Source organism: Amblyomma maculatum, chromosome 2 (assembly GCF_055883805.1).
Source record: "Amblyomma maculatum isolate TAMU_Amacu chromosome 2, ASM5588380v1, whole genome shotgun sequence".
Lineage (NCBI taxonomy): Eukaryota > Metazoa > Arthropoda > Arachnida > Ixodida > Ixodidae > Amblyomma > Amblyomma maculatum.
Genome location: NC_139345.1, coordinates 56711796 through 56728368, shown reverse-complemented (window position 1 = coordinate 56728368; position 16573 = coordinate 56711796).

Sequence of the window (16573 nt, the reverse complement as noted above, 5' to 3'; positions counted from 1 at the left end):
ACTTAGGCATTTAAGCTCGCATTACCTAGTCTTTGCTCGTTGATGTTGCTCATTCGGAAGACAACTGAGTGCAAGGAGCTCTTGGACTACTTAGAATAATCGATGGAATAAACATTCCTTCATCTGGAGAGGGTCGATACCAAGAACTGCTTCATTAATAAGAGGCAATCTGAGTGCGTTGGAAGCACTAAGAAAGTCAACTATGTAATACTTCGCGTACATCTTCGAATTATTTCTTAGTGGTTCTTGTATGCATCCAGCCTTACAGCCTTAGAGGGGTGAAAGGAAAGCTGCCAGGTTTATTTATAACAAATACAGAAGATTAGATTCGCCCTCGACTCTAATGAAAGCCAACCATATCCCATTACTTGAACTAAGCAGAAAAATGTCCCGTTTATAGTATATGCATATCCTTTTGACACATAAATTAAACATATCTCGACCTACTTTTCTCAACGACCTGTCGCGCCGAACACATTATTCACGAAATTAATTACTAGAACCCATTTTTGCAAGGACTGACACTTTCAAGTACAGTTTTTTCCACGGACCGTTGCCTATTGGAAGCGTCTTCCTGAGGCCATTTTCCGGTCTCCCAATTTTAGTAAAGCTCTAGATAAGCATTTTTATGAGTAAACAAATGCTGTACTTTGTTGTTTTTGGTTACTGACTGGAAACGCCTGAACTACTTATTTATTATATCTTTTTTTCATCTGTGAAGCATTGAATGTCTTGCATTGCCCCTCCTGCATGGGCCAAAATATTGCCCGCAGTATTTTCAAATAAATAAATAAATAAATAACCGCAATGCTTCTAGGGGAAACGCGTCGCAGCTGCTTCCGAAAGACAGACAGAGAAAAAAAATTCTAGAAGGCACTTTGGACCACTTAAGTGCCATGAGGCGAAAGCCATTATAGCGCAGTGGATTGTAGCCCTCCACTACTGCACGTCTATCTCCCTATTTTCTTTCTCTCACACATTTCCCCCTTCCTTTACGGCGTAGAACATGTGTTCTCGGAGAACTGCTACAGATACTGCGCCTTTTAAATCAGTTTGAAATACCGCTGATGCGAGCTGTACTAACGCCTCCTAGACATCTCAGTCTGCTTCTGTTTGCGGTACACGGCGGTACATGGCGCACCTCTTGTCGAACACAGCCAGCATTCCATTGAATGCATCAAAGTTCACCGGCGTTGTATAATTAGTTTACGAGAAATGAAAGGCGCAGTATCTGTCACTCCCTGAACACCGCTAACCTCACGGTAGAAAAGGGAAATTATTTAGAGCATTTCACGATCAGGGGCGTGGCGGGGTTGTTAAAACACTGGGCAGGGGATCCAAGGGAGGGAGGTCCGATTCCCAGTTGAGAGAAGGCCTATTCATTTATTTTAACTATTTTCATCGATAGGGTGACATCTTCTGCCGACAGCTGCTGCTGACAATGATGAGGTATTAAGGCTTTCGCCTTAAAATCCTCTGCTGCTTTTCAACTGGAAAGTTGAACGCAATATGGACGGAGGTGACCATGTTCTTTAACAATAAAGTAGACAGGTAAAGACCGGAAAGAGTGGCGTGATATGGCCTATAGGGTCACGAAGAGTCGGACACGACTGAACGACTGAACTGAACTGAGACAGGTAAGGAAAGGCTTTGCCCTTACAAATATAAATATTAAAATTTCGATATAATTGCGATGCAATCATTGTCAATAATTAGATAATAATCACTAAAGAAGCACCTATTTTGTTATTACGTTACACTAAATCGATAAATATTTGATAAGTTTTGCGACCGGTTTTCGCATTTAATGACATCATGAAATTTAGTCAGTCTTATTATCTGTTTTGCATCAGTCACACATCGCTAAGTCTTGATTAGTTTTTGCGTGAAGTTTTCTGATGTAAAATGTCAGAAGAAATTGCAATGCATGAACATGTCCGAAAACCATCCATTTAAAGCATAGCCTGTACATTTTGATTTGATATTCCCGCGCATTAGTGATACACGTAAGCTAACAGACAGTTCCAGTTAGAAGTTACGATGTTTGTTTGCTATAGTCTCTGTGCGTGTCGACAGAAGTTTTACTTTTTTACAAAACTTGGTTTATTATTATATTCTCCCCAACACTTGTTCGAGGGATGGGAGAGGGGGCCGAGGGAGGGGGGGGGGGGCTTCTTTTGAGAATATATAAGCATTATGGGGAATATGAAGATTGGATATGGGAAGGGCATGGGAGTGGCATGCATTTCTACTAGTATGTACTGCACTATTCTCGATGCTGTAGCTACATACCCTTCTACAAGGATGCATAGAGGCTGCTTGCTAAATATCTCGTTTAGTCCTGTCTTGTTCGAAGTGTCAGAGATAAATAACAATATGGGTGTTTTCGCTTCTTTGAAGAGAACGTGACTGCAGCATTCGTGTGATTTTATATAGACAATGTGAGGATGTAAGTCGATACATTGTTTTTTCTAGGCGAGTCATTAGTTATATTTTAACATATATAAGCCACGTGGTGGAACAGTGTTTTTATGTATACATCACAATATAATCACAATACCAGCAAAAATACAATCACCAATCTTAATCAGAAAGGAGTTGGCCAGTTTACGTCAACAATGTGTCAGAGGCCACCAGAAAATACTAATGAATGCTAAGCCTAAAAACACCGAGTTTAAGTTAGAAAATCATTGTATATTTTCATAAGATTGGGCTTTTTTCCGTCTCAAAACTTCTCGTTTGTTCATCGGAATGTGTTAGTTCAGTGCAACCTCTGTAACAGCTTGTACTCGCGCAATGTTTAACAACAAAGCAACTGTTCTAAAGGACTCTGATGCCAAGATTGCAAAACATCGAACATGTACAAGGTTAATTCTTAAAAAGGCAATATAGTTAAAAAAACAATTCACAGCTGCTTTACGAGGCTCTACAGCATACACACAAGATATTTTATACAGCGCTCTGCACAATCGTTGCAGCATAAAGAAAGAAAAAAGAATACATTAGTGCTAATATCTGAATAAATATTTATATAATTAATTTCATTTCTTCATAACGAATACATTTTTTTTTTGGGGGGGGGGGACGTATGAAATGTAATTTCTTGTGGCAGGTGAACGTTACGAACTTAGCGGGAAGGAGAGAGATGTATATTTTAATGGCAGCAGGAGATGTCAGCCTGGTGGTGAGCCTAACATGCTACTCCTGATGAGGGTTGAGGGATGAGGGTGACAACGTGTGGGTGGGGAGAGGAAAATTAATGAAAAAAAAAACAAAATCGGTATCGCACACTTTCACACGCACATAATCAGGCACAGATGAGTTTTAAAGGGATCATTTTAAAGGGAGTTTTAAAGGGATCACAAGAAACTTAGCGGGATTATTTTACTTTTCTTATCAGAGAATTCATCAATGCTAGTTTTAATTTTTGTATAAGTAGTTAAACCACTATTATCTGTAACGGCCGCCTCAATGGCCCTGATAGTAACCAAATAAATTAATAAATAAATGTCATGCCACCTGCCAGAGGCATGCTTTGAATTTTCGAGGCTGCGAGGCTTCAAACAGGGGGTACAAGATTGTCATGTGCTCGCTTCCTGTCTCACCTCTCTATATTAAATGCAGCCGCCCGAGTTGACAGCTCCTACGTACTCCTCCATGCCATCTGGCCCAGTGGCATCCTGCGACTTCACATCCGGCGGCATCGCACGTGCGGACAGTTCCGTGACAGAAAGATAAATGAGCGCCGACGCGCCATCACACCTCCGACTTATCAGTGTTCGGTCCACGTGACCTGCAAATGCCATTTCCAGCTTTTCGAGGCTCTTATGCTTCAAAGTGTGGGCTACAGAAGGTGAAAGGGGCTCTTCCTTTGCCAGCTACCACCTACCAAGGGGATGCTAATACGTTTTCGGCGGTGCAATATTTCAAACGGTCGACGTCGATGTCATCGGACAATTTTTCCTGACATAGGAGTATTAAAGTTCTAGAGCTGAAGACCTGCCAGAAGCATGGTCGTGATTTTTAAAGTTTGTCCACTTTAAAGTAGTACCGCAAACAGAAATCTCGTTAGAGGGAAGCTGATGCCGTTGCGTGGCCTCCTTCATATAGAATTTGTCGAGGGATCAAATATATGAATCACTGCACTGTCATTGCCTACGTATTGCATGCTGCAACCAAATTCCTAAACGTTGCGTACTGTCAAGACAAGTATAATATCTATTTAGTTCATGCAAGAATATATTCGTATGTCCGAAAACTGTGGCAGAAATATCTGATGCCGATGCTGCTGTGGTTTTGCTATTTAATAGAGACCAGCAAAACAGCTCATGTCACTGATTTGAAAAAAACAACAACATAAGGGCAGTCAAACGAACAAGTTGAGGACAAATATTTTAAGGAACTTGATACCGCAAAGAGGCAGCTCGCCATCAAAACCAAATTTAAGCCTTTTTCTCACGTGGGGCTTTGTGTGTCATATGACTCCAACAGTCCAAGTCGATGGCATTTCAATGAAAGCCAGCCCGTGTTCGCTATATTCGCACCAAAATGTGTTTTCGAGCATGAAAAAGACATTGTAGGCAAACTACATAATAATTTCCGACACCTGTGGTTGTTTAGGTCGGTGGCACATTAGAGTGCGAAAAACTTTTGAGGGAGGCTAAAGGCTCATAAGCCTCCCCCCCCCCCCATCTCCCCCCACCCCGCCCCCTCTAGCCCTCCCCTGATGGACAAATTGTCCGGCGGGCAACTTTTTTCCCGACTTGGTGGTACTAACGCTCTCGCGTTAAGGCTTGAAATGTACGGAACAAAAAGAAACGAACTAAACAAGCCAAGCATACAAAAATCTACAGCAAACGTTCAGAGAAACATAGGGTGTTAGCTTTGGCTCCATTGTTCACTAAACTTCTTACAGATGCCATGATGGCGCTAAATGCTTAACTACTTGAATAAGCGTTCAAACGGCTCGCTGCAATATTAATATAACAGTGATAAAGACTTATTGTCGCAAAGCTTAAATTTTTCACAACATTCCAGGACAGCTTTTATATGCCACCAGAGGGTAGTTTAACTAGGGTCAAATAAGATGTTGCACGAAAATGGGTTTCAAATCTTTTGCACCTTCGGATGCATCTCCGCGAAGATTTGCATCCTGAAGGCGACTGCATAATTAATTGAGGTGCTTTCAGCAGTCGTTTCATTCATCTACGCACACTCTCGCTACACTCAAGGGAACCCTACACATGGAAGCATACAGCTGGAACTGCATGCGCCTACAGTCGGCTGCTGCACTCCTGAGAAAACGTAGCGTATATAGCTTTCAGAGACAGTCAATGAAGTGCTCCGAACAGACCATATGCGCCGCATGCGTACAATATTTATAGTGCAAGACTAGGGCCGAATGGCCTTTTTGAATGTTCGAACGTGTTTTCGTAGATGCCACTTTGCGTTGCAAACGTGTTTTACGAAGGCGCTCTCAGAAACCCGCGTGAAGCGTGTCAATGAGTTGGCTTCAACTCGACATCACCCAACGCCAAGTTCCCATCGCCAGTGAATGCATTTCGGATTCAAAGCAAGTAGCAGTTTATCAAGACGTCGGTCCAATTGGGACCAAGGGAGGAATACAAAAATAATACGATCTGTGTTGAACAATTTCCTGAAGCCAAAAAAAGCAATCTGCGCGTGCTTGGCAGGCGTGCTGAGGCTGTCGTCTTTTTGTGCGGCCAGACCACGATGGCATGCTACAATTTAATCATTTATTCATCCTTTATGAATATCATACCCTACTGATGCCTTGAGGCAATAAATATTGATTAAAAAAAATCCACCACTCTCTGAATGTAGGTGGATTGAACGTCCAATCGGTTGCTGTGCCTGCTTCAGCAAACGATGTTCAGGGCGAAGTTTGGAAACACCGGGACGACCAAATATCTCGCCGGAGCAGGTTTTATAGGCCCCGAGAGGTAATGCAGGCCTGATGATTGCGGATCCAGGGGTTGGCAACGTCACCAAGGTAGAGGTCATTGTTGAGTTTCATTGTATCGTCCCAGCAGTTATGGGTGCTGACCCGCCCGTAGGAAGCGAGCTAGTCTTTAACATCAGAGCCGCCAGTTCAGCTGAAGAACTCATTACGTACGTACGTACCATATTAGCAATGGATGTTGAAAAGGCGGATGACAACATCAGCCATGCTGCAATCCTGAATGCCATTGACATGCTTCATCTCCCTCCGAGAGTACGCTCTTTTGTCGCATCATTTTTGGACGGAAGAAAATTCGGAATACGCCTCAGCGGAGACACTGTTGGTTCATTCGTTTCACTACTTGGCGTGCCCCAGGGATCAGTATTGTCTCCGACGTTGTTCAATATTACTTTCATCCCATTGGCGTGGCGCTTACATGATATCCCTGAAATCAGGTTTTTGCAGTACGCAGATGATATCACGGTGTGGAGCACTCACCATGATCTTCTCACTCAAGAGGCCGCCCTTCAGTCAGCATTAGACGTAACCTCTGATTACGCGTCCTCCATTGGCCTTCAACTTTCTGTGTGTAAAACTTCATACACGTCAGTCGCCAACTGCTGGGGACGCCGTAAACTTGCCTCAAATCCAATTCGTCTCTCTCTATCAGGCACCCCAATACAAGAAAGTTCGAGCCTGAAAATTCTGGGCGTAACAATTCACCAATCAGGATCTGCGACTGCTTGGCTCTCTCAGGCAAAAAAGCAAGCACTTCAAACTATAAGTTTAATAAGAAGAATTGCACCTAAAACGGGTGGCGCTGGCTTGTCTGTTGCACGCCAGTTAGTGAGGGTGGTTCTGCAGCCCCGTATTTTTTATCAGGCCCAGTTCCAGCATCTTACAAGGGCACAATGGGATCGCCTTGAAACCGTAAATCGAGAAGCTATGAGGACCATAACATGCCTCCCACGAATCACACCGGTCGTAGCGTTACAGGAGAATGAGCAGCTCAACACCATCGATGAACTGGTGCAGCAGCGTCGTGATGCTCGCAGACTCAAGGCCACTTTGTCACATTCCACGCAAGCACTGAGGGCGTATGCAACGTCACACATTATTCTTCGGCCACCTGCGCGAGTTCTCCCTCCCTGGAAATTTATACAGTTAGGAGACAACAAGCCAACTGACATCCGCAGACCGACGTCTGCCAACTCTGCATCGTTGCTACGCCAGAGATTTGAAGAGCAAGATACTAACCTGCCTCAAGATTCCATAGTAGTGTACGTAGATGGAAGCCTGCAAGGCTGTGAAGCCAAAACGGCAATCTACTGTCCACGGAGACCTAGCCTGAATCAGACAACTACGTTTCAGCTTTCGGAACCACTTACATTTTTCTGCGCTGAGCTTGTGGCAGTTCAGGAGGCACTCTGCTCCGTGACTTCTATAACCATGCTCCCTACAGCCCACGTTGTCATCCGCACTGACGCACTTCAAGCAGTACGCCTGCTCCGACGTGTCAGCCGCTGCCCTAAAATTTGCCAGGACATCCACCAGCTTGCGGCGCGCATCCCACAATCAATACGCATTGAGTGGGTCCTACGGGATCTGCTGCCTTCCCAAAGTCAAGCTGATTTTGCAACCCGCCTCGTGAACCAAGACGCATCAATCCCACGGCTTCTCGAAGTCGACGATGCTACCCTCCTTTTGTCAAGAAAGGAGCACCTCCGGCGCCGCACACGTGCACTTATCCCTCCGTGTGCGATATCCCTTCCCCGCGGTCTCACCCGTGCAGAGGAGGTTGCGCTTAGGAGGATCCGGGTCGGTGTTGCCCTTACACCAGCTGTAACTAGGACGTGGTCATACTTCCAACACTTATATCCTCGCCCAGGATGCCCGATCTGTAACAACGAAGATGTCGAGGCCGACATCCACCACTTGCTGTGGGACTGCCCAGCACTCAAGCCAACACGCATCCGGCACCTGAGCATAGCTGGCCTTTAAGCAACCAATCCTGCCTCAGTCACTTGGACGCAGAGACCTCATCATCGCTCACTTCTGGACTTCATAAAATCAGCCAACCTTTTTCCATTCATTTAGTCATTTATTCATCCTTCATCTCATAACCTACTGATGCCCTGAGGCAATAAATATCGACTAAAAAAAAAACTCATTAACAAAAAATACTCACTCAAGAAGAAGTTCTCACTAGAGAAGAGTCCAAGCACAGACTACCTCAATTCTTTTCCGATCCTCCTGTGTGGGTATGTGCCACCAAATTAGAGAACAACAACAACAGACTACCGACACAGGCGGCGGCAGTGCCACCATGGAGTGGTCTGGTAGCATTCTGGACGTGAAGGTGCCGCTGCGAAGTTTTAGGACGGGATCAGGATTCACCTCCAACACTTGAAATGAAGGTTTATTGACACAATATGACTTGGAACTGGACGACTTAAATAGCAGAAAGCGACGGTTGTTCCAGAGCAAACCGCATCTCACGCTGCTGCTTATGCGCATAGTTTTTGTTACAGAATACGTAAGTGCAAAAAGGCTTCAAAATCGTGATGCTTAGTGCTTCTTAGCTATTCAGCTAAGCGCCTATAATAGGCACCAGCATTCGAGGCGCTGCACTGCAAACTGTTTGGCTACTTTTTGTGCCAAATTTTGTGGTCACCGAGGAAATTTTTCTTCGACTTCCCAATTAATACCAATAGCGTGGGGTTCACGATTGTACGGATTGTTTGCTGTCACAATGCTTTCGACAACGTAACAGTGCCCGGAGTATGTTATAGTCCTGAGTGCTGTTTTGACCTTAGAAAATGTTCCCAGAAAACCCGGACCGAAAGCATGTTTTGTGCTACGGCAGAGATAAGCGCAGCAATTGTTTCAATTGAAAATTAAAAATTTTGAGGACACTGAAGTTCTGCTTTTCAAGTTATGACGCGATAGCTAGAATGGCTTCCAGCTGCGACTTCCTTTCGGATCAACGTTCCTCTACGTGCAATTTTCTGAGTTTGATCACTAGTAACTCAACTGATGCCCGTTTATCGCACGCACTCTCATTGGTTCACAAGTGCAAATTGTCACATTATGCGCAAGGCCATCTTTAGGAGATATAAAGTGAGTGTAATGACATCACACAGCCCGCGGACCAATCATACCCGCTCCTGGTACCTGTTAACTACACCGTTCCCGAAGCATCACCATACTTTTCGCTCACAACGCCGACGCCGGATATTCTAGACCAGGGGCTCCTAGTCCTGCAAGTTATACACACTTTATGTGTTTACGGTCGTCACATGGAGTTTATTTAAGGGTATAGAGTAAGGAGGGTAACAACTGTAAACTGATGCAGATTAGAATTAAACATAAAAATGGGCACCGACTAAACACATAGGAAGTAAGTTGAATCAGCTGCATTAAAACAATCTAAAAATAACATCAAAATTTAATGTGCGAAAATAGAGCCTATAGGAAAAGAACGAAACCACCAAACGCTAGTCAAGAAATGTGCGATAGGATTCATCGAATGAATGCAACTGAAAAAGGAAAATGGTATAAGGAAAGAAATCAGCGTAACCAATTTCAAATGAAGGCTACTAATTAGCCTTAACTAATTAACCCTTCATTAGAAGTAGCGGTGCTTTTTATATCTATTAACTGACACTAGTGCTAATTTGCACTATAATTAGCGATCGATAATTATCGAGTGGTTCATACCACAACATAGCACGATCTATTATATCTACACGCAAAATGTAAAGGGTCAAATCTTAATGCTAATTTAGGGCTACCTAAGATTCACATCTGCCAAACCCCTACCGGCGCTGTGTGTAAATTGTGAAAGTTCATATGCAGTGCTGTTTATTACTGAGTAGCAATGTACGCGTACAACGCTTCTCCGCACCATGCCCGCACGAGGAAAAGAATGAATGATAAAACGTAACTGGAAAAATAGCCGGGGATCGCCAAAATTCAAAAGAACGAGCTGTGCGGGACCGCCCAAGGATTAAACATAGAACCACACGCGAAAATAGGATTGCACGGAGGAATTTATTTCAATAACAAAAAAAAAAAAAACAGCTAGCAAGCAACGCAGGCTTGTAAGAAAACTCAGTCCCCCGACATCTTCACAAATGACTCGGAAATGGATCAGCCATGTTCGTCCTGGCAGAACATTACTGCCTTGACGGAAGACACATGGTAGGCGTCACGTTTTCTGCCTATACGAAAGGGTGCGTAGCCTTTTCCCTTACCCCTCTGCAGCGCTGTTCGCCGACTTCAAGTATCAGCCCAGTACTAATGGCCGGAAGTAGCAGAGGAAAGAAGAAAACTCTGCATTTCAATAAGGTAGTTCTCGTTAAGGTGGAAGAAAAAAAAATGTTTCAGAACTTTCTTTCTCAGACTGATGTTACGTTAGAAGTTCTAGCTCCGAATCTGGATTCTGTATCCAAAGGCTGACTTCATCTCGGCACAAAGTTTCATCAATAAATTTACAGTCGGACGTGGCATGCACCATCACATCAGCGTGTAGCAACAACAAAACATTCTATATTTCTTATATTAGGCGAGAAGAAATATTTCCTTTGTAGAGAAAATCAAGGTTTTTTTACTATGTACTTACCTCTATTGCACTGTAAAAAGATGAAGCAGTTAATTATATAACTCGTGCACATTGCAGTGCGCCATATTTCATTACTGTGCAATGATTGTACAAAATTACGCGTAGGAGTTCTCAAAAGTTTTACAATTTCGCAGTGCTTTGGAAATAAAAGCTGGAGGAAAATTACTGGCTATATAGTGCTTTACAAAGAACGATCCGAACACTGATTGCTTTTTGCCTGCAGCTTCCGCCGTTTCTGTCACGGTCAATGTAATATTCATTCTATGTATTCTATTCTGTTATCTATAAACATGTTATAAAAGTTAGGGCAAGGGATCCAACAGAGGTCTCTATAAGTTTAATATGCTCATTCCTTCCGATCGACTCGTGTCCTTTTCGGTTAGCAGTAGACAAGGTTGGAAGATTTTATTAAAAAGAGAAACCTTAAAATAAACAAAAAAAAACGACACCCAGCCTCTTAATTGTGCTTGCTCTTCTCGCTTTTGTCCTTAAAGCTATAAATTGCTCTTTCTTCCAAAAGTTATACTGAAGTTTGCGCAGTGCTCACGATTCGTATTAAGACAACGCGGAGCCAAATCCGTGAAAAGTTATCCTCGTACTTTTGCCCCAGAATGCTTTTTAGACCCAATCTTTTCATCGCAACCGAAGAGGTGTTCTGAGTTCAGAGCGGAGTACCCCGAATAACGTTCCTTCTGTTAAAATGCGACCACATTTTCAGTAACTCAGCCCAATTTTCGCTATCTGTCCACGTAGACGTGATGACACCATGACCGAGAGACAGCGTCTCTTACACAATCAGAGCGCGCCAATTTCGTAGGTGCTTTTACAGGTAGGGTTACTGACACCGAATATAAAAAAGACAGTTCCATGATGCGGCTTGCTTGTAGATGGGCACTAAGTTTCATTGTTTTCGCAAAGCTTCCATTAAAAGAAAAAAAAAAGAGAGAAAGTGGCTCCAATAAATGTATGAAGCGTCCAGGCCTTACTGCACACTATTGGGAGAAGGACAAGCGTTCCCGGGATTTTCCTGCCTCCTGTAATTTTTTTTTTTTTTTTTGTAATCACATGTCGAAACTTGGAGCGAATCGAATCAGTTTCTATTTTACGCACTCGCTGCCCAAGGTACAGCGCGACCCCATGACAGAGATGGGCAACGGTGTGACGTGCTTGATATGTTTCGAAGTCTCTCTTTTGGTTCAGTACTCAAGGACGTTGTTGGAAATCCTTCTTGCGTAATATCTGCACTGCGACAAAATATACGGTTAGCTGCACATCGAGATTGCTAGCCTTCAGCCGGAGCGTACGAACCGTATAGCATCAGCGCGAAATGAAAACACAACCTATAATCGCGATGAACGCGGTTCAGTGAGCAATTACGTTTGTTTCAAGACAGTAAGATCAACAGCGGGGAAAAAAAACTGGTTCTCTAGATAAACGAGCGAAAGAAAATGAAAACTAGGTACTTTGTTAAGTTAGTGCCACAAAAAGTAGATACACTGTATCTCTGTGCAAAGGTTTCTTTGAAGAACGGTTCCAGAACCATGATAACAAATTCCATGCTTTAACAATGATGGGGTGCGTCTTCTCATTTTATTGCGAAAGCAATGCTACTCTAGGTTTTGAGCCATCAGCGTGGCGCGGCAGGTAGCCACGTCTTACCCACGTGACGCTGTGGCGTCACACACGTGAGCTGGCAGGAGCTGCCAATTTGGGTCTCTCGCTTTAAGTGGGACGGTTATATCAGAATCAACCTGCTAGGACCCTGGCATTGACGTTACTCCTATAGGCCACTAAGACACGTTCATACGGCTTGGTTAAAGCGAGGCTTTATATGTGGGCTGAGGAAGAAAAATAATGCTCGGTTCGGTTCGAAGCGCATTTAGGCATTTGGAATCAAGTCTTTCGTTGTGTTGCGTCGTCATCTCGTGTCGCACTGGAAAGCGCTGCTTCTCCCACGTCTTTCTCAGGCACGCATCGGTGTGTACCCGCCTACACCATCTGTATCTTTCTACATTTAAATACCGCCATCATCGGAGCTTCTTAAACTGATCAACGGAACCGTCCTCCCCACATTTGAGTTAAAGGTTCTGCTTATGCTGGTAGTATGCTGGCCCAAGACAGCTGCTGAAACTGATACCAACGGAGTCATCAATGAGGAAACCGCCAGTCACCGTCAGTACACTAGGTAAATGTGTTCAGCCTTTCGAGCGATCGCTCGATCGCTCCGTCCATCAAATGCCGCACTGCAGCAGACGTCAGGCTTGAAACTAAGTACGGGGAACATAACCCGTTGTAAATGAAATGTATGCCTTCTTAGAGAGCACTTGGAGTTTCGGGACCATTAAGCATTGAATGACTCTAGTAGTGCCCAAACCTGTTTAACTTCATTTAATGATGGAGATGAGGCTGAACTGCACTCTATTGCACACTTAGGTTTTTGTGGTAACTTTTATCATACTGATATGCGTAACTTTAAGAAAGTAAAGCAATCCGCCGTAATCTAAAACGCAGATATACAAACTCTATTCCTTGTCTCTCTCCTAGGTTTTTCATTGGCCTTTAACATTAACAATCATATGACCAGCTAATCACTTCCCTAACCGAATGAGACATCAGAATTTGATCTATGATTCGGATGCGTCGACTTCTACTTCCGTCCGCTTATTTTCTGGAAGTCACCAAATGAGGAGAATGATGTACTTCCAGTGGCAACATCATTTGCTATGTGAACCCCATTCATTTCTTAAACCTTACTGAGGTCTTAACAGAGTTGAGGTGTAAACTTGCCCATCCTTCATCCAGTATAGTAGATAGAACTCAGGCGAAAATCGGCATATGCTCCTCGAAGAATTCCCTAAGCGGCAGGCGTCGACCGATTTTGATTACGCGGCGGTTCATTCAATAAAGGTGTGAGGAACTACATTTCATCAGTCGCAGGCTTCATTGTTCACGCTAGTAGGTCCATGAGGACTATCCATGACGCCACGAGAATTGGTCAATGCCGTTGGTTACATAGTGGTCCTTTAAGGCGAAGCCGACTTTGCCTTGAATGCTATCCAACTATCGCACATATCTATAAAACAACAAGCACCCCCCCCCCCCCCCCCCTCCTCACCGACTCCTGCCGCTACGAAGCAAAAACCAGCAGCGTACAAGAAAGTACCGAATGGCAACACATGATGAATCAGTACTTATCGCACTTGAGTAAAATTTTTCGTGGGCTCTTTTGGAAGTTTTTCAGGTGTATCGGTCCCGGCGTAAACCTCCTCTTGGAGGTGAGGCAACAATAGAATTTACGTGTAAGCCCTCTGTCTCACCCTCCAAAGAAAGTCTCCGACTCGCGCATAAACAAAACAGAAAAACAGGGAAACCCTACAAAAAAAAAAAAAAACAAGGTCGTACAAAACTGTAAACTGCGCAAAACGAACAAGAAGAGGTTATACGGCTTCGCGCGGAGTGGGCTAAAACAAAACAAAAAAACAACCGGTAATGATTCCCCGAGAAGCGATTTCAACAGCTCCATTCACCTGCCTTGTCCAGCAGTCGGCACAAGCAGTCCTTATCAGCAGACAGCCCTTCCCTCAACTGCCGCAAGGTTCGCTTCTTTTTCAGCATTGTTATGTTTTTCGCACTCGTTCCGCAGACTTCTTTGTTAAAACGGAATTTAGTTAGGACGACTTTATATTTCTGCTCACATGTGAATAAAGCAAGCTTAACGGCGTTGTTTTATTTATGCCAGATTTCACAGCTGTAAAAGGGCTCACGCCGTATTGCGACTATTTTTCAAGAATACTACAGTGTTTTATAAAAAGAAAAAAAATTTAAGCAGCATGGAACCGTCATAAAAACAAATCCAGAGTATTTTGGCTAAATTTTTAATTCTGTTCAAAATCAGCGTTGCACAAGTTGAATCGGCACCGTTACACTCGGCGTCTAGGCTAGCGGAGGAGGTTCCGTCAAGATTAAGGTCAAATTTAAAGTATCACTGACCCTGGTCATAACTATGGAAAGGCATAGTGTCATAAACATGCCTGACAAACTGTTATAGAAATTTTCACTGGTTGCTATGCGGTGTCACAGCTCTAACACGGACATGACTTCACAAGCACGATAAGATTTTGCACGGGATAGTAGCCTCCCACAGTATAAGATATGTTCTTGGCTAATCGTTAGAGCTTTGTTGTCCCGCTGTTGCTATACCGGCATAACTCCACAAGCAAGCTAAGGTTTTTGCTGAGTAAGATATGCCTCCCAAAAGTGTCATGACTCCGCTTGACTAGTTTTTATACCACCGCTATACAGCTGTCGCTTGCAAGGGCATGACTTTACAACCAAGACAATATTTTGCGCGGCGTAATAGTCTCATTATAAGTGCATGGAATTTACCTCATAAGAAAAAGAAGACGTTCCTTGAAATTTACCACAGAAAAAAGACGAAGCAAGAAGGAAGAAGGAAGAATGTAGTCTATTGACAATGTGTCGCACGCACAGATGGAATGATGGAAGAGGTTGGGCGCACGGATAAATGGACTGACGCACAGACAAGAGTATTAAGACAGAAAGGGACTCATTGATAACTCATTAAAAATCGCATGTTCATGCTTAGAAGTAGGGGTAGAACTTCTCGATTCATTTTTTTTTTCACCTCGTCGAAGAGCGTTCACTACGGAGCATTGTTTTTATTTTTGTTTTCGAATACTATAATTACCTTGGCGGAATTAGCAATTTTTTTTTCTATGATTATGTGGCCTTTCTGTTTGCAGGAAATCACGTATAGCGAATGCTCACTGCGAAGAGGAGCTAATTTAGAACTAAAAATCAGACAATCCCGTTTATACTGGCTGTTTAAAAATTCAGTACAATTGCCTTAAAAAAAGGTTCAGCTACCGGACCATGAAACAAAAACGTGGCTTGTAGACTTTATTGTGAAAGCTCTAGTTTACGAGGTATAACCGGCTCACCATGTCGGCCGACTTAATCCTCTCTAATAAGATGGAAGGGAGAGATAAAATTAATACGCCAGAATCCTGGGACCCTCAAATGACGCACTATTGAACTGTATGGCTAAAAGGATTATCTATGTTATTTATGGTAATTAATTTGGGAATCATGGTCTTTCTAACGAACATGACTATTGCAGTTGGTGGCGAGAAGACGGCGACAGTGTAAGTACATCTACCATCTATCAAGACTAAGCCAAACTCGTTTTTTCATGCATTTTAACTTGTCTAGCCACGTTGATCCTCTGCAATGTTTTTATAAACAGCTAATCTTGCACAGACATTCCAATAAATGAGATATAAATAGCGATAATAGTTAAGAAAACTGAACACATTACATCCCGTCTCGCAAGTCAGTGGAACGAGGTTTTGCAGTCCACAGTACACTTATTTGTACTATACAATCAAGAAGTTGTTACAACCTTGATTTGATTTACGAGATTTAACGTCCCTAAGCAACTCTGGCTAGGAGACACGCTGCAGTGGAGGGCTCCGGAAATTTCACCCACCTGGGGTTGTTTAACGTAATCTTACATAGCACAGCACACGGGCGCCTAGCTTTTCGCCTCCATCGAAAAGCGGCCGCCGCGGCCGAGATTCGATCCCGCTTCCTTCAGCACAGTAGTCGAGCGCCTTGTCCACTGCACCACCACGGCAGTTTTTTTTTTTTTTTTTTTTTGTGGCCTTCTCAGACAACAATTCAAACATTACAGACACTTCTAAAACACGCCAGTACAAGCAGGCTTGGAACGGTTAATTTTTTTTTTAATCTAACCAAATATTCAAATACACTATAGCGCAGCAAAAGACGAGGACACAAGAGCGAGAGACGAACACCACGAGCGCTATGTGTGTCCTCGTATTTTGCTGCGCTATAGTGTATTGGAATCATGTACCAACAAGCCCAAAAAACCACGCTACTGATCAAATATTCAAGAACAGCCATTCATTGCAGCTGCTCTGTTTGTGCGCGATACACCTCTGCAA